The 22,819-nt window shown below is 40.7% G+C and overlaps 1 protein-coding gene and 1 non-coding gene across 6 annotated transcripts in view; both read left to right on the top strand.

Annotated features, from left to right (window-relative positions):
* Positions 1–22,819, top strand: part of Khc-73 (Kinesin heavy chain 73) — a 1,251,394-nt gene that overhangs the window by 524,197 nt on the left and 704,378 nt on the right. The window lies entirely within an intron of this gene.
* On the top strand, positions 19,592–19,710 carry LOC145393639 (5S ribosomal RNA). The gene has a single exon (XR_013896236.1). It is a non-coding gene; the product is annotated as a 5S ribosomal RNA (ribosomal RNA).

Below are 22,819 nucleotides of genomic sequence, written 5' to 3'. Positions count from 1 at the left end.
TAAGTAAGAGGAAAGAATGTAGGAAAGAAAGACAGAAGAAGGAGTGTAAAGTCTCCCGTAGGCAGAAGGACGAGGAAAGATTGAAGGAAAGAAAGACAGAAGAGGATGGAAGGAAAGAAGGATGGAGGAGAGGAAAGGGCAGACACCTGAGAGCAGCACTACATCGAGTTAGTGGATGATGAGCGCCCCCACCTACCACTACAGTATTTAATGAATGAATGCGGAGTATAATGAAGTAATAAGTGTTAGCCCCACATCATTCACATGGAATGGTTTGTAGGCTCCTGGCCATTGGTTCCTTCTTCCTTGCATAAACGAAAAGAAAGAAAAAAAAATCACGTTGTCACTACCTGACCCCCTTCAAGATGTGATTGCCAGCAATGGTCTGTGGACAAGATATTGAGTTGAATGAAAGTGGCAGATTTATTTTGATTTAGTAATTTCATCCGATAATGTGTTGTTTTCCTTCTTAGTAATTTCATCCAATAATGTATTGTTTTCATACAAAAATATTATATTCATTTGGACAGTTATGTTGTACAGTAATTCCTTAAACACCTGGATGCCCAAGTCCCGGACACCGTATGTCCCGGACATTTTTGGCTCGGGTCCTCAGGCATAAAAAATGGCCAAAAAACATAAAAATGCAAAAAAAAAAAAATGCTGATCTAAATTTGCCACGTGGTGACGAACAGTTGTGTTTTGGTGCGTCCACTAGAGCGCCCCTGCATCCTTCGCATTTCCTGCCTGCCTATCGTCGTGACTGCACCCTCATTGTCATGGCTGCCCACTTGCTCACTTTTATGAATAAACAGTGAATAAACTGCAATACCTTGCCACTAGACCACATGGGAATTTACAGTGTTGTGCAGTGTTAAGAAATTAGAATTCAGAGTGCAAAGGATCAAGTGCAGAGTGCGGGTGTGGCGCAAGTAAGAACAGAATGTGCAGTGTTAAACTCTGGAACTGTCTCCCTCTGTCTGTATTTCCTGCTTCCTATGATCTCCAGTCTTTCAAACGCAGTGTGTCCAGGCATCTCGAAATGATTGGATCTTGAATTTTGCTCTCTCTTGTATCTCGTTTTTCTCTTGGAGGGAACTGTTTGTGGGCTCGTGGCCTTTGGTTCCTTTTTCCTAGCTTTAAAAAAAAAAAAATCTGCAAAGGATTTAGTGCAGCGCAATGCTGGATTACTGTATGTGCTTCAAGTGCACCTTCACCACTGTCAGAGCCATAGAGGAGGCAGGTTAATCTTCGCAACAGCCATGCACGGGTCGTAAGTACCCTGTACAGTCATTACTCGTTTTACGATGGGGATACGTTAGGTCATGCCTTATTGTATACCAATTTTATCATAAATCGGTACATTGAAACCCATTATAAAAGGGGGGTTATGTCAGCTCAACTTCCCAAAGTCACCTAACCAAGACTGAACCATGAATGACAACCCACCTTCATTCCTTCCTGTGTTGGTCCAAGTCGTCCCCTCCGAGGCTGGGAGACAGCCTGTGCTTACAGGCACTAGTGTTCAGTCTCTGAGTCAGACAGGAACAGGTTAGGGGGAGGGGAATCTGGCCTATACCTGCACCAACCTTAGCACTGGGACCCATACCTGCACCAACCATAGTACTGGGGCTTACATAAGCACTGACCTTACCACTGGGCACACAAATCTACAGTACTTTAGTACGATGTTTGGGTGAGAGGTGACGATAACAGGGGGGCACACATGAACAAGTTGAAAAGACAGGGCTTTGAAGGGGTGGCGGGACCTGAACCATAACAATGCCTGCACGCCGGCGCCGCCATCGTGCCTGAGACAAACGACGGTCACCTTGCGTGTGCCAGGCGCTTTCCGATGGCAAAATTATTGTAGCAGGAAATTTATTATAAATCGAATTTTGGGGTGGAACTTTTCTATTATCATTGTAGCGAAATATTGTTAACCAAAACATCGTAAAACGAGTAATGACTGTACACTGCTAAATACTTTCCTTACTAACTTGTGATTTCTCATTCTCTGGTTCCTTTTCATTTATTTTATAGTTTCTGTCCCTTATTTGTGTGACTGGAGTCTTAAATAGGTGCTGTGCATGTCCAGTAGGGAGTTATTTAGGTGGCTTTCAAAGTTAGGTTCGGTTGGGGTCTATAAGTACTGTACCTGTCTAAGGGCATTTTTCCCAAGTCCCGGACAAAACCAAGTCCCAGCCATGCCTTTGGCTCTATTATGTTGGATCTTGGAGGGATTACTGTATATTGATCACATATGTTATTTTGAAGAGAATTTTATAATGTTATGAAGAGTGAATATTTTGTCATGGGAATGAAACTTACTGTAAATTATTATGATTTTGTTCCATGCCAACTGATGATGAAATATATTAGTGTTGAAACGTTGTCAACATTAGTGGCAAATATATGTTAGGCAAAAACAAACCCTCAAAATTGATTACCATCCCATCCCTTTATTCATTTTCACTACATTAGAAAACATGTCCTATTGAATAATTGCTAAGAATTTTCTTGGAAAAGATAATAAGAGATAAAACCGTTGTGAGTCGTGTTGAAATAAGCACCGTGCTCTTCTCACAGCTATATCTATCTCTATCTATCTATTGCCAGACGCCATAATCCCGTACAGGGTGGCCATTTGACTCTGAGTTATTTGTTCTGGCAGTTGATAGTGAATGCCTGTAGGTAATACACAAATAAACTGTGCAACACATCAAAGCAATCATAAGATCTTAAAGCCCAGGCACGCTATCGAGCAGTGCCTGGCAGGCACGAGTGATAAGCTTGTCATTGAAAGCTGTGGCAACTTTGACAGGCAAACCAGCAGCCAACCAGTGCCTGTAGCTAAGCGAAATCACGAGATGCCTCTTGGTGGTTTGGCACCGTGATTGGACCAACCAACCTGCCATCCTCAAAAAGTTACATCTTGCTCTTTAACCAGATTGTTTTTCTGCACTCTGTCCTTTATTTTCTTTTTTATTGTTGCAACAATTAATATACTTAGCTATTGTTTTTTCTTTTCATCTGTGTTGCGCATGGTGATATCGTACTCAAGCACTGCCGACCGCCTACTGACTACTGGCCAACATGACCAGCTGCTCAGCAGCGTGAACATCACAGTCATGCCTGACAGACTGTGCCCAATGAGGGCACAGTCTGCCGGTCACTGCCTGAGAGTGTGAACGGGGCTTAACAACTTCAATCCAAGGATTGACTAGCTTCAAGTATTCTGACTACTGCCAGTGTTAACCTTCTCGCACACCATAAGTTTCAGTACCTCCCACGGAACCAAAACCCCACTCAGGTTGCCTCTGCTTGCGCGGAAATGAAAAAAATTCTGTGACCAAATTTACCCTTGGAAAATGCTTATATTATAAATTGCATTCCGTCATCTTCGCTGATGTTTATACTGTCAGATAAGAAAAAAAAAATAGATGAATAAATGTACAGAAATGAAGCAAGAATAAACCTTACTTATGTGAAAACTAGCTTCTCATAACTTCCCAACATCACTGTGAATATTATTTCTCATGATGCCAGTTGCTAAGGACATGTCTATATGGAGAATTTAAAGATCTTTCAAAAGAGACAGGTTTCGAGTTGATCTGTCCAATAGTTTTTGAGTAAATAGAAAAAAACTACGAAAATCACCTAAAGACGTTAGATTTGCTTATTATTTCATATGTTATTAGTGACACTGTAACAAACATATATGTAAATTCTATCCAGTTTTGTAGCCCAAAGTTTAAGGAAGCTCATGATATAATTCACAGTGATATAACCCTTATTGTTATTGAGAAAATTAATTTCGAAAAGTTACGATGGGTTGCTCATGGTAAAGCACTGAGTATGTTCGTCTTCGGGAACTTTTCCCCAAATAATTGTTTGCACAGATAGGTTACTTTGCATTACAAATGTATGCATAAGAAATCATTAGCTTGATCATGCATTCCTCAGATTTTTTATGCGACCTATACTTTACGGGTAAAATGACTGAGAGAACAGCAGTGAAATACACCACATTTTCCCTATGAGAAATATTTAGTAAACACACAATTTATACCTTACAATACAATAGTATAAAAACTAGACAAATAAGCAGGTTACTCGCATCCTCTAGTAGTGTTGTAGTGTTTCTTGAGAGGAGATGGAGTTGCAGAAAGGAGGACAGGTATGATCACAGCCTGTGTGTGTGTGTGTGTGTGTGTGTGTGTGTGTGTTTGCAGTGTGATTTACTGCTGTATGCTTTCGTCAGTATGGTACGGCTCAGTCTCCGTGGTCATGGTGGTTCCAGTGGTGGCAGGTGTGACACCATTGGTGGCAGGGGTTATGCCAGTGGTGGGAGGAATGGTAGCAGTGATAACAGTGGTGTCAGTTGTCATAGGAGTGATGGCAGTGGTGACACTTGTCATGGGAGTGATGGCAGTGGTGTCACTTGACATTGGAGTGATGGCAGTGGTGTCAGTTGTCACAGGAGTAATGGCAGTGGTGTCAGTTGTCATAGGAGTAATGGCAGTGGTGTCAGTTGTCATAGGAGTGATGGCAGTGGTGTCAGTTGACATAGGAGTAATGGCAGTGGTGTCGGTTGTCATAGGAGTGATGGCAGTGGTGTCAGTTGTCATAGGAGTAATGGCAGTGGTGTCGGATGTCATAGGAGTGATGGCAGTGGTGACAGGAGTAGTTACACCAGTGGTGGCAGTGGTGAAAGGAGTGGTGGTAGTGATGGTGCTACTACTGTCTGTAGTGCTAATTGCCGCGGCCTTGACCGCAGCTTTGAGCTTATCTCCTCCCTTGGGGGAGATTTTGGCCTTCCTTTCCTCCTCCTCACTCTCTCCTCCTCACCAGATTCACTATCAGATTTGCTCTCACTGCATTCTTCACTTTCACTTCCACTAAACAAATATTTCATGTACTCCTTCTCTGATAAGCCCTTGCATGACATTGTAGTTTCAGTGTAATAGGAGGGGAACAGTAAAAATCGGTTATGAGTTTTCAAATTTGGCTTTCTCTGAAAATAAACCTTCTTCACAAGCACACTGCACTATATATAACACACTATCACTATGATACACCTAAGGGATGGATGGTGCGGTAATAGAAAATGCAGAATAAAATGGCGGGCTGCGTGCTCAGACACCCTACTAGGCTGACTGCTGGGAGAACACTGAGCTAAAAATAGGCCGCTTGCCCCTCCAATAAGCTCCTAGGTGTTGTCATATATTTCCCTTAGACCTGGCCATCCTCACCTTTGATTCACCAAAATTTGATGCAAATTCATATGCAGGAAAAGTTTCTATGATCATTTATAGGGAATTTGCATCATGTTGCATCATCGGTTACTCTTCAGATTGCAAGGATTATGACTCATATTGAGTCATCTTGCGCAAAAGGGTTAATTGATGCTAGTTGCCCATTTGGTAACCTCTTCATTCCACTGTCTTCATCGCTGTCTCTTTCTTACCCTCTTCTCCAAACGTTGTGGAGGAGGGATCGGTGTTGATTATGTGTTGCAAATTAAAACTGGATATTTGGTTACCTAGTCCCTGTTTGATGCTACAAAACGATGTTGTATGTACCTCATGGACCTGGAAGTATTTAAGTGGAGCTGCTGGGAAGAATTTTAAGGTAATCGTTTCATAATATATGAATGTTACTGATTATCTGACTATACAGGCAGCACTCCACATTCGTGGGGGTTAGGGAACACAGACCCCCGCGAATGTGGATTTTCCGCGAATGTTTGGTGCACCCTCCCGTAAGTACCTCTACTATATAGCCACAAATCACCCCCTGTGAGCAAGTGTGCACATACTGTATCTGGTAAACCATATTTGGGACCTGAAAACAGCATGAAATATCGCAAGTAGCTGATGTCACATGTGGGCAAGTCATCAGCTACATATTTACCCCAACTTCTTACAACCATACACATTAAATTCAGTCTTGGCCCCACAGAGGGGCAATCCGTGAATCTGCAAGACCTGCGAAAGTTGATTCCGCAAAGATGGAGGGCCACATGTATTTTTGCATATCTAATGCAATGCATTTATGCTGAGGGGGGTATTGTCTGCAGAGATGTGGGCGATACTTAAGGGTTTTGGTGCCCCTTTGGTCCCGACTCAATCCCTTTCGGCTCCTCAACTGTCCCTCCTTTCCTTCTTTTTCCCTTGTGCTTGCTGTCCCTCTTCTCCACCTCCTTTTCCATCGCGTTATAAGCAAAGCTGGGAATAGCGCCGCTACTATTTTAATAGTGATGGTGGCAATGCCATTACATTTTGAAGCCAGTAGCGGAACTGAGAGCGCCGCTACTTTTTGGCCATACTTACGCGTTACCGCGCTCCTCGCTACTCACGAGACGAATACAGGTCCGGAGTCGGTGAGTACATACAGATATGCCGATGGCTTGGGTGTATTTATTAATGACGAAAAATAATACTTTCGTCATTTCTGTCAGTTAATGATGTTTGTCCTACATTACATCAGTAATTTATTAATTATTATTTATTAGTATGTGCAATAATTAGACAGGAATTTGCTAGTTAATTATCGACCATTTAAGTAAAGATAAATAAGGATGTTAGCTAGATGTATGCAATGCTAAAACACACACACACACACACACACACACACACACACACATACCTCTAACTATTCCTGTCTCTAACTGCTGCTCTTTCCCTCACTCTCTCTTTCAGACTAATTCTTACTCTCTACGTTATTATTTCATAACAGTATGTTACTTTCAGTTTAAAGTAATGGAAAAAACATTGCTATTGTGTAAGTAGCCTTTAAAAGAAAGTCCCAGTTAATTTTCACTTTCGTTTTTGTACATATCTTAAACAGGTATAATTGAAAATATAATGAATCTGTATAATATGTGTCAGTGGTTGGCCATATTTCTTTGCCTTTTATTTACGTGTTACTTTCAGTAGGTATGCTAGGTAACAGTGTAAAAGGACATTTGTAACATTATACAGTAAATAGCTTTTTCTTGTACCTTCGGCTCTAAGCTTCATTAAAGTGACACCGACATGTATATGATTTTTTTTTTTCCAGTATAAGTATATACTGACATTACTGGTACACACCATAATCACTCAGACTGACTGATATTATTAAAACAGTATATAGTGTATTGCTGTATCACAAATTTTTGTTAACTTTTACTTCGTGTACCTTTTTCATATCTAAAGTAGTGGTAGCGGGAGCAGGAGCGCCGCTACACTTCCTATCAAGTAGCGAAACCAGTAACGCCACTACTTTTTCGAGCTAGTAACGGGAATGGGAGCGCCGCTACTTTTTATGAGTAGCATTCCCAGCATTGGTTATAAGGTCTTTCTGGCCTAGCACAGTCTTCTCTCTTCCTATTCCAATATATTGTATTGAGATGAAATACAGAAGGTAGTACACCATGCCTTCGTTTTTCGAGCGACCATTATTCGACAGTTCGTTGTTTCGACATTTATAAAACTATACCCTTTATCGTTGTTCATCATGGTTATCCCGGCCATTTCAACAGTTCAGACTGCACACCGCCGGTCCGACCGGCTGAGCTGCCCAGTCTCCTGCACTCTGCCTTGCTGATCGGTTGCCCCTTCATCTGTCTGCATTTCTGTTTGGCCTCGTGGAATACTACAGCACTACCATGGCTCCACCCAGGACCCCTACAGATACCCCCGTGAAGCGCAGTTATGTTCTCACCAACCGTAGTGAGTGTTTCACCATCCCATGGTCAGGTGACGATTGTGCCAGTGATCAATGAATGCTCTTAAACCCTTCTTTACCGACCCATCCCCCCAGTGTAAACACTACGTTTACCCTCCATACAGACCTGACAGCTCCCCCTCCCGTAGTGTGAGGGGTAGTGTATTTTTTTTTTTTGCCACGTCCAAACTCTTCACTCTTTGTGATTTGTTTGTATACTGATGATCACATAAACCCAGCATGATTTTGGTAATGAAAAAAATGATTATAAAATCATGCAAATCATTATAAGTTTACATATCTTATACTAAAGTATTGTTACCCAGGTAACTACTGTACAAACAGGCTTGAAAAAAAATGCCATGCACAGATGGATGGCATATTTATTTACCTCGTAAGCTGAGCTTGAAGTGTGTGGACACACATGATGGTGATGGCGACCTTGACCCAATTGTTGCCAAGAGTGTGGCGTCACTAAGCTCACTACCAACTTCCTCCTCCTCCTCACTCACGTCAACCTCGCTATCATTTTCAGGATCATAGTCATCTACTGACACATCAGACACTGCTGAATCATCATCTGATTCATCTAAATAACTATCCTCATGAGGAATAAACTCGTCACTATCGGAATCCGCCAGAGACGCCATGAGAGAAAAATATCCCTTACACCCTCCCTCGTGGTCAAGTGCATGGTAACTGGCTCTCTCTCAGGCAGGCCCAGGGGTGTAAATTTTGCCCTATGTCAGCGGAAAATATAGTATGATATCTGTAGTAGAAATTATAAATAAAATAACAATTGGTCTAAAAGGAGTTACATCACAGATGAGTGAGCAAGCCATTGGTGCCACCGCACCTCAGCCATGACGTATTTTATGGTCAGAATTTGTCAGAACTTCGTCACTGCCTTTATTGTCAAAACATAGAGCTCTTGCTATCATGAGGTCCTCAGAAACAGCCTTACCGGGCTACCGTGAGGCCCATAAGCTGCAATTCATTAGAGAGTGTACCAACATACAACGGATGCGGTTTCGGTGTCTCACGGGTGTTTACAAGCAGTGTAAGGGAGTACATCAAAACAAATTTCCAGTAAAGAAGGGGTTAATGCATGGTACTGTTTTGGTGCCAGTTTTATGTAATGCACATCTTAGTTTGCACTAGGTTAGGTAGGTTATAATAATTGGGGGGTCATGGGGGTGAAGCCCCCCCAGTTAGGTTTCAGTGCTTCCAGTTAGGCTTCCACTGCCATTTATGGTTTTAAACTGTGTACATTTGATTTTGTTTGGTGTGGTGACGTCATGTCCAGTCGGCGGGATCGGCAGTAAACATGCTATTAAAGGCGTTCAGTTAGCTTTCTTTAATCTCACTAAGTAGGTATATTTTGTGTGTTCTCCAATATTTTTTTGATCGAAAATCAATTGTCGGTCATCTGAGATGTTTGTAGTGCTAAAATAATTTTCCTTGAGAATGTAGTCTAAGAAAACAACTCAAATCCCTGTGTCACTTTCATTCATATTTTCCAGTATTATTTCCATCTTTATTAATATTTTTTGAATGGTGAAGGTGGTCAGGAACTAACTCCCCCTGTTTCTTAACAGTCTTAGGGAAAAATCTGTTCATTATTCTACCAATTCGTTATTCAACCACTATTTATGGGATGCATCCATGTCGAATAATGGAGGAGAGGTGTAAAGCAACAAATAGTTTTGTATTTCTTTACTGCCTTTGCATTTTAATAGCTATGTGTCATAGGCATAATAACTTTAGAAATTGATGAATGATAGTATCTATATTAGATTCGTTCAAGAAAGCATTGCTGGTTCTCTTTGTTAGAGGTCAACATCTATTAATGTGATTCATTAGACTTCATTTCAGGAGCTTCAGAGATCATGAATAAAGAAAATGACAAGTTGACATGCTGCCCATCTGTCCTAAGTTGCCAGTTACATTTTGCAGATTGCTAACGCTTCTTACTCTGTTATACTCCACGTTCGTTCATTATACGGTAAAAGTCCTATTATTCGGCAGCTGATTGTTCGGTAGATCCGACATTTCGGCAGTTTTGAGAAATAGTCCCATTTACGAAAATCATTGATTGTTCGGCAGATGTCCGGAATCATCTCGGCAGTCTAGGAAGTGTTATCTGTGGCTTGTAGGCCTAATGTTTCATTACACTTCTGTATGTTCACTAATTTCTATATTTTTATTCAGATTCAGGTATAGTACTGTATTGATTACAATATTGCACAGTATCATACACTACAGTAACCACCCCCACCAAATTAGCGAGGGTTACGTTCCAAGACCCCACGCTAATTCTTGAAATTCTTTCATTCTTGATGCCTTCCTGAAAATGACACCGGTAATTGAGTAGCCCATGAACCACTGACACTGTAATGCATTACCCATAAATAAATGTTGCTTGTTAAATCAGTTTCCCCGTTGTTTTTAGCTGTACGGCTGTGACAGCTCTAGTATTTTTATTCCTCAGCATAATGGTGGAAGGGACTGTCCTGTTTAACTTAACCTAACCTAACCGAGTTTAACTGTAACTTATAATTTAACCAAACCTAACCTAACCTAGTCAGAAAAATTCTTAAAAATAAACTGGTGGAATATGAATTGCTAAGGTCTCTCTGATGAAAGTTAAACGTACATTTAGTGCTCATTCTTTTGTTTGTTTTTGTGTTTAACGTGAAAGAGAGAGCATTGATGCAAACAGTAATATATCCCATTAATCCTTTAATAACCTCCGGCACTGAACAACCTTTTACAGTACCGATGTCAGTGATGTTAAGTTAGTGTGAGCTATAAAGAAAACTGAACAATTATGGGGAGGGAACGAAGGTCAGTGGTATGTTTACATGACTACGCTACGATTCCAAGCAGTTAGGCGGTCGGTTAATCTCAGATGTTTTCGCCCATTTGGTAAATACACCGTAATTTTATCAATCTTTCCGTGACTCATAGCGAATCATAGCATGGGTTTAGGAAGCTAAATAACACATTGCTAGGTGAGCCAAACGATTATCTTCCCATCTTTAAGAAAAATAAATTGATTTCAGAAGAATGGAAGAACTTTACGTACTCAGAAAGGGATTTAATTTCTTCCATTTTCTTATAAGATATGAAGATAATCGTCTGGCGCACCTAGAAATGTGTTATTTAGCTCCCTAAACCCATGCTATGATTCGCTATGATTGACTAGAGAATTGATAAAGTTACGGTGCATTTACCAAATTGGCGAAAACATCTGAGATTAACTGACCCCCTGACTGCTTGGAATCGTAGCATAGAGTCGTGTGAACATACCAGTGACCTTCGTTCCATTCCCATAATTGTTCACAGTTTTTCCATAGCTCACTAACTCGACATCGGTACTTTAAAGGGTTGTTCAATGTCGGAGGTTATTAAGGGGTTCATGGAATACATTACTGTTTCCATCAGTACTCTCCTTTCACATGTAAAAAAAAAAAAAAAAACGAACAAAAGAGTGAGTGCTAAATATAATTTATGACTTTCATCAGAAAGACCTTACCAGTTCAGATCCCTTTATTTTATGCAATTTTCCGACTATTTTATTTTGTTTGGAAAAAGTACTGTATACAGTACTCACTCCAAACATACTGTATTTGTAATAATATAAGTAGTGATGAGTTCACCAATACAAGTGATGTATTGAGTTGGTAGGTAATGTTCCGTATCATTTCGGCCATCCAGGAAGTGTTATCTGACTTGTAAGCCTACTGTGTCATTACCCTTGTATATGTTCACTAATATATATATATATATTTCAGATTCAGGTATAGTACTGTATTGATTGCAGTATTGTACAGTATACAGTACTCTCTCCAAACACAGTTGTAATACCGTACCATAAGTGGTGATAAGTGTTCACCAATATATTTAAGGTACTGAGTGGGTAGGTTTTTGATTATTCGGCAAATCTAATTTCTCGGCATCATCCTGGTCCCATAGATGCCGAATAATGGGACTTGTACTGTATACTGTAGTATTCTCTATAAATAGTTTTCTACCATTTTTTAGTTATTAACCTTCATTTCATACAATATGATGAGAATATTTGTTTCACCACCACTCAAAAGTTCAGCAAGTCACATTCCACCTAACAGGGGCTCTAGGTTCTGAGTGATTCATAAAGGTACATGAGAATACTACGGGGAACTGCCAGCTGTCTCATACTCCAATATTTTTCTTCTACTTGCCCATTTGTACACCCGCACAAAATTTATTTGGCACCTTTGGGTATGATGGTTGTGAAAATGAGCAACTTCCACAGACACATATGAGCCTATAATGTGGTGCCTTAAAACATATGTCATCAGTAAGTGAACCTTTTTGCAAGTTTGAGTTCTAATAATGAGAGGGCTAAAGAAGGAGTGTGTATTGTTGAAAGTAACAGATGGAAGGAGAATATAAGAGAGTATGGACCAGTTGGTTCAAGGATTGTGTGGGTAAGATTTGAAAGTTGGACTGCAAATGTGGGCAATCATGTGCGTGTATATGCCAACGCAAGATCGTGCAAACAGAGTGAGAGAAGAGTTCTGGACAAATGTGGAAGTGTGCATGAAAAAGTTTGAAAGGAATGAGAGAGTGTTTTTGATTAGTGATATGAATGGTAAAGTAGGGAATGTGAAGGTGGATGGAGTAGTTGGTGAATGGGGTGTGCCTGTTGAGATAGATGAGAATGGCAGTGCTTTAGTGGACATTTGTGCTGGGAGGAGGTTGGTGATAGCCAATACCCTCTTCAGGCACAAAATGTTCCACAGGTATACATGACGAGTGATGAGAAAGGTGGATGTTGAACTGAATGAAAGGAAGACAATGATTGATTATGTGTGTGTGGATGAAAGGATGCGAAGGTGTGTAATACAAGAGCATATAGAGGTTGGGGGAGTGGACTTTGACCACCGCTTGGTGGTGGTCAGCATCAAGGTCCAAGTAAAATGGAGAAATAGAAGATGAGAAGGATGAGAAGAAGGAGTAGATGCAAGGAGAGTGGAAAGGTTACAAGAGGATAAGAAAAAGGCAGAATATAAGAGAGAAGTGGAGGAACAATTTGGTAAATATGAATTGGAGCAGATGGGGGATGTGGAAGATGTGTGCAAGATATTTACAGAAGTCTGTGCAGCATGTGAGGTGGTGTGCTGGGGGAAGAGAAGACAAAAGGGGGTGCAAGGAACAGCATGGTGGAATGAAGAGATGAGACAGGCTGTGGCATAAAAGAAGAAAGCATCTAATGGATGAGAAATAGGGGCATGGAAGAAGTTGAGAGACGGAAGAGAGAGCTATATGTAGAAAGGAAGAGAGAGAGAGGTGAAAAGATTAGTAAGAGAGAGTTAGAAGAAAGTGGATGAGGAATTTGGAAGGAATTTGAGTGTAAAGTGGAGGGACCATAGGAAAATGTTCTGGAAAGAGGTAAAGAGAGTTGGAGAGGGTGACAATAAAGTTAGTAGGGGAGTGAAAGATAAAAATGGTAGATTACTAGTGGAGAAGGGAGAAAAAGTGAGCAGATGGAGCAAACACTTTAAGGAATTGCGGAACATAGAAAATGAAAGTAATTGAGTATAAGTGGCTGGGGAATGGCTGGGAGAAGGAGGGAGGTGAGAAGACAGGAAGAAATCAGTAGGATAGATGTTGTGGAAGCAATGAAGAAATTTAAAATGGGGAAGGCCCTATGAAGTGATGGAGTGTGTGGTGAAATGCTGAAGCATGGGGGAGAGATAGTAGTAGAATGGATGTGGAAGTTGTGCAAATTGGCCTGGGAAGAAGGTAAAGTCCTGGAGGATTGGAAGTCGGGTATAATTATTCCCTTGTACAAAGGTAAAGGGGAAAAAGAAGTGTGTAGTAATCATAAGAGACATTTGTCTTCATAGTGTAATAGGATACTTATTGACTGAGTTAGGGAAATAACAGAGGAATTAGTTGGAGAAGAACAGGGAGGTTTTAGTAAGGGAAGAGGTTTTGTAGATCAGATATTCATTCTTGTTTTTAGTGGAAAGATTTCTGGAGTGGGTTGAGAAGTTGTATGCAGCCTTCATGGATTTGGAGAAAGCATATGACAGGGTGGATAGACAAGGATTGTGGAAAGTATTAAGAATATATGGAGTAGATGGGAAGTTGTTGAATGCTGTGAAGAGTATGTATGACGATGCTAAGGCTGCAGTGCCTGTGGATAGTGAACTGAGTGACTTTTTCTGTTTGAAGGTTGGGTTGAAACAGGGATGTGTCATGTCTCCATGGTTATTCAGTCTGTACATGGATGGGGTTACAAAGAAATACAAGGTAGGGCAGTGGATGTTGGAGTGGCCCTGATGAGAGAGGGCAGTGTTTGGAAACTCCCTGTACTGTTGTTTGCAGATGATACTGTCTTAAGTGAAAACAAAGGGGAGCTGCAAGACTTGGTGGATGAGTTTGGGAGAGTGTGTAAGAAATGGATTCAAAAAGTGAGTGTAGGGAAGAGTAAAGTGATGGTCTTCGAGAGAGGTGAAGTCAGTGAATGTACAGTGAGGTTGGATGATGAGTAAATGGAAAATGTGAGTGTGTTTAAGTACTTGGGTTGTATGATGAGTAAGGATGGAAGTTTGGAGGGTGAAGTGCTTGAAAGGGTACAGCAAGGAAGAAAGGTTGCTGGTTCTTTGAAAGCAGTGATAAGAAACAGGGAAGTGAGCATGGAAGTGAAAAAGTTACTTCATGACAGTATTGTGATACCAGCTCTAACGTATGGAAGTGAAGCTTGGACATTGTTGGAGGGTCAGAAGTCAAGGGTGAGAGCTGTGGAAATGAGTTATTTGAGAGAAGCATGTGGAGTCACGTGGAGAAACAGATTGACAAATGAGGATGTGAAGGAGCGTTGTGGTGTAAATGTGGATGTGATAGGAAGCATTAGGAGAAACACATTGAGGTGGTTTGGCCATGTGGAGAGGATGGAGAATGAGAGACTGATGAGGAGAGTGTATGTGAGTGAGGTAGAGGGGGAGGGGGAGGCCAGGGATGAGATGGATGGATGAAGTGAAGAGGTATATGAGAGAGGGGGGTGTGAGTTGGGAACAGGGCAGTGCAATTGCAGGGAACAGGGCAACGTGGAGGCGATTTGTTTGTGGCCACCCTGTATGGGATTACGGCGTCTGGCAATAGATAGATATAGTTTTAATAAACACCAGTGATAATATTTGCACTTATACTTACAGGATGCCCCATATATCACAATTTTTGATCCATGTTTCAGACTGATACGTGCATTAAGAGTGCCGAATCATTTTTGTGTGGGTGTACATGTATAGTACAATCCCAGCTATCCGGTATCCAGACAAACGGAATACTCAGAAAAACAGGAAAATTCAAGGACTGGTAAAAATGTCAGTAGGTTATAACTGTGCGCCAATTTGAATGGACCGCCAAACCGCCGTTTGATCGTGTCACGCGAGGCTGGGTGAAGTCAGACAAAGCGAGGTGAAGGCATTTCCAGCTAATGTAAATCCCTAGCAAATCCTCTTAACCACCCCTCCTCTCCCCCTCTTTCCCCTACTTGAATTCAGTCATCCTCCACACCCTCCAAAAATCACCAGTCTGCTTTTTGCCACCAGACAGTAAACAAGCTCTCTTGCTATTGTGTTCCACTGATAGACGGTAATTTGTACACTCCAAAATGCCTAAAGTGCAAACTAAACGTAAGCGTCTCGTGCTTACCTTGAAACAGAAGCTGGACATATGCAACAGACTTGAAAAAGGCGAACATTATAAGACACTAATGGCTGAATATAAATGTTAATAGGAATGAAAGTTTACTTTGTTGGAAGAAAAATAAATAAATAATATGCCTATATTTCATACGTATATCATTTATTTTATTTTCTGCAAAACAGCTGAGTGGCGGGTGAGGGGTGGAGTGATGGAGGTCAGGTGGGGAAGAAGAAGAACAGTCAGGGTCAGAAACGTAAACAAAACTCACGTGGGGGCACAGGTGTCGTGATAATTCTACAGTGCAGTCTTAACACATCATCAGTTCACTAATAAATGTTCAAGCTTTTATTTCTTTATTTTATTTTTCAATTTTTATGAGTACAGTACATATAATGAATACAGTAATTCGGTAAACAATGGACTGGTGCAATTTGCAGTACGGTACTGCAAATTGCTAGACATTGCACGCACGTGCATTATGACCATGGTGTGTGTTTACAAGGCAGTTTTTCAGGCGGAATCTCTTAGTGTAACCCCTAATGTGACTGGTGAGTACCTGAACTGTATTTACTGCTGTGATAGCCTTTGTATAGATTTGACTTGAAAATCAGTAATACGGGAAAAATCTGTAACCAGGAAGGTAAATTCCCCAAGCCACCCGGTTAACTGGGATTGTACTGTAATTTGTTTCAAGATCTAGTAATTCTATTTTTGAAATACACTGAAATTTGGTAAATGTAAACATGGAAACAGGAATCACCAGTCCAGCTCAAATCTTGTTTACTACAACTGTCAGTAGGTAAATATTGTATAACAAAGTGAAAGAAAAGAAGGACTCTACAGGATGGCCTATCATCAAAAAGGCTTATACATAAGATCATTGAAGGGTCATACCGACTGATGACCAACATGAGAGTGGCTTTTAATTGCTGTATACAGCTGGGGAAATGTTGTGGGGGTTAATATTTTAGTGTCCATAAGATTCTGATTGGAACATGCTGCAGTGGTTTGGTTAACACATTAAACGAGACACATTAATAAACTTTATAAGGTATAGAGGATAGCCACTAGGACAATACTAAGCTTAAAGGAGCTGTCTTGTGAAGAGAGATTGGAGAAGCTTAGGATACCAATGCCAGGTAAGAGAAGAGAGTGAGGAGATCTGATTATAATACTGAAATGAGTTAGAAAATAAAACAAAGTGGCTAGAGATCTGTTAAATATGATAGAAGAATAAGAGGGTATGAATGTAAGTTAAGACAGAATGGGTATCTAAATGATGTAGGAGAGTATAGCTCCCAATCGGAAATATGTTACATTTTTTTTTTTTTTTTTTGTCCGACTCTGGGCATAGGCTTTACAGTCTGCTCTCAAGGCCCAGTAGTCCTCCTACATATCTTACACCTCTCTACATGTCACCACTTCGGCGCTAACACCCACCGTCCATATTGAATACATGCTAGGGCTGTCTCATACAGGACTGGCGTAACATGGTAGACATGTTATGTGCTGCAAGTGGGGCTGGCTCTGTTGCTAGAGTGAGAAGTGGGAGGTAGACGTTCATGGAGCTGCAGCTTCTGCCATTTAGAGGGCTTTCCTTTCATGCTAAGGGATCTTTGTATGCGTCATGTGTTAGGAGTGTAATACTGAACAGTAGTGAGACCCGGGCAGTAAAGAAAAAGGATATTCGGAGACTCAACAATACTTAGGTGGATATGTAGTGCGTCCTTGATTGCGAGGCCCGTGGGGGGGGGGGGCTAGGTTTATGATTGAAGAGTTGAGTGGAAGGATGGAACTGGAGAGTATTGGTATTATGATTAGGAGGGGTAGACTGAGATGGTTTGTGCATGTGGAGAGAATTGGGGATGATAATTAGGTGCAGAAATTGAGTGGTATGAACACTGCTTTGAGCAGTGGCAGTATTGTAACCAATGAGTTCTTGCCTAAGTGATGTATTTGCTGCTCCTGTAAGGCTCAGATTGTGAAAAGTTAGAAAATTCCATATCAGCACTTTTGCAGCACCTTGTTTTGGGTAACCTTTCTTACAGGGGTAGTCAAGTCGTACCCCACCTGCATGTGGTGACCTCACAGACACCCTGTTTTTTTAATTTCTGTTCTTTGTTTGTTTGTTTTTTGGTTTTCTTATTTTTTCTGATTAGGGTGACACAAACGGGGGCGGCGCTGCCCAGGTTTATCCCGGGTAGTATTGTATATACTTTTTGCTGTTGTTGTTGTTATTTGTTTTGTCTTGTTCTTTTCCTTTTTTGCCATAACCATGAGCAAACAATACCAGTGCCCTCGCTGCAGTAAGGCTGTGGCAAAAAGTGCACAAGCACTGAAGGGCACCTACTGTAGTGAGTGGGTTCATTTAGCGTGCGAAATTATGGACGTAAACGACTATTCATTTATGAAGAAAAGCCACCAACTGGGCCTTCACTGGTTGTGTAGCCAGTGTGCTGTGCTTGCAGATGAGGTCTTGGCTGGTGGAGGGAACAGTCACAAAGAAGGGGCTGGAAGATGAGGTTGTTGGGCCAATTTTTCAGGTTGTCAAGGGTCTTTCAAGCAGACTGGAGGCACTAGAGACCAAGGTCTCATCACCCATGGCTGTCACCCAAGACCAGGCTGTCATTTGTGGATGCTGTTCAAGGGTCTCTTGTGGGGGATGGGAAGGATCTGCCTAGGGATAAGATCAGTGCTCATGGCCAGAAAAAAGCCATCAGTAGTCAGTAGGTACTGATCGTAAGACCAAGAAGTGGTGCTGTCGCACCAGTGAGTCAGATGGGACCAGAAGACATCAGAGGTGTACTTCACTCAGTACCAGTTGATAGTTGCCATAAGAGCAAGGCTGGTGGGCTAATAACAAACTTTCCATCAGCCAAGGCCAGAGGTGAAGGGTTGGGGTACTGAATGATCATTTTGGCTCTGATGGCAGAACCAAAGACAATGCTGCCAAAAATGACCGTGATGGACCTTTCCTCATCCTTGGGCGACTCTGACTTCATCCCAGACATTAAGATGCTCATGGGTTGAGGTAGTACCATCAACCTTCTCTTCACAAGAACTAAGAATGACACTAAAACTGCTGTCTTGAAAATGTCACCAGAGGTAAGATCCTCCATTATAGAACAGGGCAACTATATCCATGTGGATCTTACAAGATGCCGTGGTTTTGATAGATTTTGGGTTACACAGCGTCATCACTGTCAGGGTTTTGGTCATATATCAGAGAGGTGATCTAGGATAAATGATGAACCTGAATGTGTTTTTTGTGTTAGAGCCCATAAATCTAAGGATTGTAGTAACAGAAGTTCTCCCAAATGCATCAACTGCTCTTCCTTAAGATATCAAGAAGCTAACTCTGATCCACAGTCTGTTGCCCATTTTCCATCTAGTAGAGACTGTCCAGTTATGATTTCTCATAGTAATTTATTGATTGAAAGTACCAACTTTGACCGTTCAAAAAACTGACTACATTCTCTTGATCCAGTTAAGAGTGGGTTTTTAAAATACAGACATACACCAGGTTAATGATGCAGTTGATTAAGTAAAAACCCATCGCTAGACGGGATATCATATCCCAGAGTAGATTTAACATGTAAAGTATAGGGATGCATTTTTGAGCCTTGGGTTTCCCCCCACACCGAACCCTAAACCCACTCAAATGAGTCCAAAAACAAGTTTCTAGCAAATCTAAACCCCAAATAATTTTAAAACAAGTTAAACTAAGCCTAAAAGCAGTTTACATCTCACCTAAACCCAAAAACAAAATCTGAAATCATAAAAAGTATGTCTGGAAAAAATCAGACTAAGAAAAACTGTACTCCAAAATGACAATGTTCACCCCACCTATGACTAAAACACATAAATCTAAATCTAAAAACAGTATGTAAATCAACCTAAATAGAGAATTTAAGTCTAAAATATAATCAAAATCTGTTAAAAACAAAACAAAACCCATCGTTATACAAGGGTTTAGCCATTGTTCGGCAGGTTAGGGTGGTATTTCTACCCCCATCGCTATGCCGGGGTATCGTATCTCAGGGGTCTGCCTGTATTCGTTCAATCTGTAATAAGAGAGACAATATTAATGAAGCTCTAAATCAGCATAAACTTGACATTTTGTGCTTCCCTGAAACCTGGTTGTGTGAGTCTGATATTAATATTATTTGTAGTGGCCAACGGCCATACCACGTTGAGTACACCGCTTCCCGTTCGATCAGCGAAGTTAAGCAACGTTGGGTCTGGTTAGTACTTGGATGGGTGACCGCCTGGGAACACCAGATGCTGTTGGCAAAACGTTCTCCCTACGTGTTAAGTGGGGTTGGTGGAGGATTAGTGCCCCTCCCTGTAAAAACAATTAATTCTAAGCCGTTGGCCACCCCGTTTGGGATACATGGCGTCTGGCAATGAATGAATGAAAAAATGCTGTGCCTAAGATGCATTCTGTTATAAAGTAGAACCTCTTTAATCTGGACTATGTGGGGGAGGGGTTGTCTGGATCTGCCATTTGTCCAAACTGTCATGATGATCTCCAGCCCATACCAAAAACAGTTTCTACATATGGTGTTTGTTCATTAATTTCATATATATATATATATATATATATATATATATATATATATATATATATATATATATATATATATATATACATATATATATACAGTAATCACTCCAATATCCAACGTAATAGAGCCATAGGTGGGTCCGGATATTGGGCCTCAGCTTAGGGACTTGTACTTATGGACCCTAACTCAGAGAAACACCTATACAACTCCCTCTGGACATGCATAGCACCTATTTAAGACCCAAATCACACCAATAAGGCACATAAATGACTGAAATAAATGCAAAAGAAGCAATTAATGAGGGTTTAGAAGTATGTTCATACATTAATAAACATTCTGGTACTTATGGACCCTAACCTAGCCTAACTCAGAAAAACACCTTCCTGCTGCACATGCATAGCTCCTAACACCCTATTCACACCAATAAAGGACATTAAACAGTGAAATGAGGTAACTATAGTATGGAAAAAAGTACAGTATGTAACGTGTGGGGAAAAATCGTTTTTTTATTTTTATTTTTTGGGGTTTTCGGACCATTTTGGGAATATTGGATCCCAGGACGATTATGTCCGGGTAGTGGGGGTGTTCGGATATTGGATGTCCGGATATTAGAGTGATTACTGTATATAGATATATATATATATATATATATATATATATATATATATATATATATACAGTAACCCCTCCAATATCCGGATCAATAGAGCCATAGGCAGGTCCGGATAGTGGTCCTGTCCGGATATTGGGCCCCAGCTTATGGACTAGTACTTATGGACCCTAAGTCTGAAAAACACCTATACAACTCCCTCTGGACATGCATTGCACCTATTTAAGACCCAAATCACACCAATAAGGGACATAAAAGACTGAAATAAATGCAAAAGAACCATAAAATGAGGTTTTAGAGGTGAGTTTATACAATATTAAACATTCTGGGTACTTACAAGTCCCTTCCTCTTGGACTGGTTTGAACCGCCAATTTGCAGTCCACAGTTAATCCTCTGCTCTCTAAATTCTAATTTCTTAACACTGCACAACACTGTAAATTCCTGTGTGTTCTAGTGGCAAGGTATTGCAGTTTATTCACTGTTTATTCACAAAAAACAAGCACCTGTGGCTTGCACTGTTATGAGTATCTGCTCTCCATCGGAGTTAAGCTGTGACTGTTGATGTTGGTGGGGTAACAGAGTTGCCAGATCGCAACAGCCACATTACCAATCTCCTCAACTTTCATTGTCAAATATAACTTTTCATTACCAAATTCGTAAAGCTAGCATATATTCTTCACTAATTATATATACAAGTGGAAATACATGTAATCACTCTCCTTATAACTAACACCATGTTGATTATTTTCACGCTATGTAGGGTAGCAGATTAATCAGAGAGAGCAAACAATCCACCATCTCCATCCTGTGTATCCTCATACATGTGAAAAATCCATTTGGTAATGCATTATTCTAATTCATTACCAAACGAATTTTTCATTACCAAATTGGCCCACACTTGGTAATGAAAAATACCAAATGGCAACCTGACAGGGGAGGGTGAAGGGACCATGGTGTAACAGCTGTTTGGCGCCAGGCGGGAATTTCAAATTATGGGAGGGAAAAAAGTCAGATTTTTTTCGAATTTTTTGCGGTTTTTGGCCCATTTTGGGAATATTGGATCCCAGGAGGATTATGTCCGGTTAGTGGGGATGTTCGGATATTGGGTGTTCGGATATTAGAGGGATTACTGTATATATATATACCGTAAAAGTCCTATTATTCGGCAGCTGATTATTCGGTAGATCCGAAATTTCGGCAGTTTTGAGAAATAGTCCCATTAACGAAAATCTTTGATTGTTCGACAGATGTCCAGAATCATCTCGGCAGTCCAGGAAGTGTTATCTGTGACTTGTAGGCTTAATGTTTCATTACAGTTCTGTATGTTCACTAATTTCTATATTTTTTCAGATTCAGGTATAGTACTGTACTGTATTGATTACAATACTGCTCAGTATCATACAGTACAGTAACCACCCCCACCAAATTAACGAGGATTACGTTCCAAGTCCCCTCGCTAATTCTTGAAATTCATTCTTGACACCTTCCTGAAAATGACCTTTACCGGTAATTGTGTAGGCCATGAACCACTGATACTGTAATGCATTACTCATAAATAAATGTTGCTTGTTAAATCAGTTTCCCTGTTGTTTTTAGCTGTACGGCTGTGACAGCTCTAGTATTTTTATTCCTCAGCATAAGGGTGGAAGGGACTGTCCTGTTTAACTAAGTCTAACCTAACCCGAGTTTAGCTGTACCTAATAATTTAACCAAACCTAACCTAATCTAAAGTCAGGAAAATACAGTAATCACTCCAATATCCGGATCAATAGAGCCATCGGTAGGTTCGGATATTGGTTTTGTCCGGATATTGGGCCCCAGCTTATGGACTTGTACTTACGGACCCTAACACAGGGAAACACCTATACAACTCCCTCCGGACATGCATAGCACCTATTTAACACCCAAATCACACCAATAAGGCACATAAATGACTGAAATAAATGCAATAGACACATAAAATGTGGGTTTAGAAGTATGTTCATACATTAATAAACATTCTGGTACTTATGGACTCTAACCGAACCTAACCTAACCGAACCTAACCGAACTCTGAAAAACACATTCCTACTGCACATGCATGAGGTAAGTTTAGTATGGAAAGAAGTACAGTATGACACTTTCTGGTAAGTATAGTATGGGAAAAAATACAATATGAAACATTCTGGTAAATATAGTATGGAAAATAGTACAACATGAAACATTTTGGCTACGTACAGCAAG

This window comes from Coenobita brevimanus, chromosome 24 (genome assembly GCF_032717465.1).
Source record: "Coenobita brevimanus isolate Jiangsu-jjx chromosome 24, ASM3271746v2, whole genome shotgun sequence".
Taxonomy (NCBI): Eukaryota; Metazoa; Arthropoda; class Malacostraca; order Decapoda; family Coenobitidae; genus Coenobita; species Coenobita brevimanus.
Note: the sequence above shows the minus strand (reverse complement) of the source record. Positions and strands in the feature narration are given on the sequence as shown.